The sequence below is a fragment of the Bombina bombina genome, chromosome 2 (assembly GCF_027579735.1).
Source record: "Bombina bombina isolate aBomBom1 chromosome 2, aBomBom1.pri, whole genome shotgun sequence".
NCBI classification, from domain to species: domain Eukaryota; kingdom Metazoa; phylum Chordata; class Amphibia; order Anura; family Bombinatoridae; genus Bombina; species Bombina bombina.
This window is the reverse complement of record NC_069500.1, coordinates 750,344,625-750,347,168: the sequence shown is the minus strand read 5'-3', so window position 1 is coordinate 750,347,168 and position 2,544 is coordinate 750,344,625.

Sequence of the window (2,544 nt, the reverse complement as noted above, 5' to 3'; positions counted from 1 at the left end):
CCGTAATTATCTGTATGGGTAATTCTGTGCCTTCTAAGAGGTGTCTCCAGTGTTCCAGAGATCTTCTTATTGCCAATAGCTCTTTTTCCCCGATGGGGTAGTTAGTTTCTGCAGGGGACATGGCCTTAGAGAAGTATGGAATAGGATGTATAGGTGTTGAAGAAGCAAGACGTTGTGAGGAAATGGCTCCGATTCCATAATCATTGGAATCTACTTCGAGAATATAAGGCAAAGTGGGATCTGGATAGTGTAGGATAGGTGTAGTTGTGAACCGGGTTTTGAGGAGATCAAAGGCATTCTGAGCATCTGCATTCCAAGTGAATGGACAGGAAGTACCTGTTAGGCGAGTAAAAGGTTTCGCTACTAGGGAGAAGTTCCTAATGAACTTTCGATAGTAGTTGGCGAAACCCAAGAAACGTTGTAATTCCTTCTTATTCTTAGGTTGTCGCCATTTCTTTACGGTTTGAACCTTTGTATTCTCCATCTTGATTCCTTCGGGACTTATGTAGTAACCCAGGAAAGAAAGGTGGGTGGTGTGAAAGAGGCACTTTCAGGTTTTGCGTAAAGGTGATGTTTCCTAAGCCTTCCTAAGACTGTACGAACGTGGTTAATGTGTTCTTGTAGACTGTTATTGTATATAAGAATATCATCAAGATATATAACCATGCAGATGTCAAGCAGGTCCCTGAAGATATCATTGACGAAGTGTTGAAACGTGGCTGGGGCATTGCATAGCCCAAATGGCATAACGAGGTACTCATATAGCCCGTACCTGATCCTAAAGGCGGTGAGCCACTCATCTCCCTCCCGAATCCTGACCAGGTTGTAGGCTCCGCGTAAATCTAACTTGGTGTATATTTTTGCTTGGTAAACTCTCTCTATGAGTTTGGGTATGAGGGGCAGTGGGTATCGGTTTTTTATAGTCTTCTTATTTAGCTCACGGTAGTCAATAATGGGTCTTAAAGAAAGGTCCTTGTTTCTAACGAAAAATATGCCTGCTCCTGCAGATGTCGATGGCCTGATGAATCCTTTCTTTAAATTGTCTTCAAGATATGTCTTCAAATGATCCAGTTCGGGTTTACTGAGTGGGTATAGATGTCCAAATGGTATCGTGGCTCCAGGCTGTAGTTCAATTGGACAGTCATATTGTCTGTGTGGGGGTAATGCTTCAGCCTGTTTCTTGCTAAAGACATCGGCATAATCAGAATACTCTGAGGGTAACTCTTGCAAGTGATCAGTGACATGAAGAAGAACATTTTGATCTGCATAACAGGCTTTCTGACAGTAGGATGAATCTAGATCTACATGTAGGTCTTTCCAGCGTATGGTAGGTTGGTGGAGTTGTAGCCAAGTCAGACCTAAAACTACTGGAAAAAGTGGAGATGGTATAATATCAAGTGTAAGGTATTCTGTGTGACCGCATGGGGTTTGTACCCTAAGAGGAATCGTTTGATGTGTAATAGGGCCTGTTTTGATTGCTGTACCATCAATAAGACGATTGTAGACTGGTTTCTGCTTACACACAAAAGGTATTTTATTTATTTTTACAACATCTATATCAATATAACTGCAGTTGGCTCTGGAGTCGATGATTGCGTCAGTGCTGAGTCTCTGTTGGTGACACTCTAGAGACAAAGAAATATGACAGTAAGTGGGTTTAGGAATGGATGTAGGATGAACTGAATAAAGGAAACATTTACTTTTCTTTGTCTTGTTCAAGAGGGGACAGTCCTTCACAATATGTGCTGGGTTGGCACAGTACATGCATAACTGCAAGTTTCTTATTCGACTCCTTTCCTGTGTGGACAGGGGTCCTCTGATGATCCCGAGATTCATAGGTTCTTCAATGGGTTTCTGTGAGGGTGGCAGTAGTGGGTAAGAATTCAGTATATGAACGTTCCAACTACCTCTCTCTTAACCTTCTATCAATCTGTATCACTAGTTTCATCAGTGCCTCCAGGCTGTGAGGTATGTCGAACCTAGCCAGCTCATCTTTGATTTGATCTGAGAGTCCCAGATGAAACTGGTTCCTGAGTGCTATAGCTGCAGAGAAATTAGATTTGGATGTTGGAAAGGACCTTGAATGAGAAGGTCCTGTCTCAATGGAAGTTTTCATGGTGGCAGAGAGGACATGTCCACTAGATCCGCATACCAAGTCCTGCGTGGCCACGCAGGCACTATCAGGATCACTGAAGCTCTCTCCTGTTTGATTCGAGCAATCACGCGTGGGAGAAGAAGAAACAGCGGAAACACATAAGCTAGGCTGAACAACCAAGGCACTGCCAAGGCATCTATCAGTTCGGCATGAGGATCCCTTGACCGGGATCCGTATCTTGGAAGCTTAGCATTCTGTCGGGATGCCATCAAATCCAATTCCGGTCTGCCTCATCTGAGAATCAATGAGGCAAATACCTCCGGATGAAGTTCCCACTGCCCTGGATGAAAAGTCTGTCGTCTTAGAAAATCTGCTTCCCAGTTCCCTACTCCTGGGATGTAGATCGCTGACAGATGACAAGAGTGGGCCTCCGCCCAACTGATTATCTT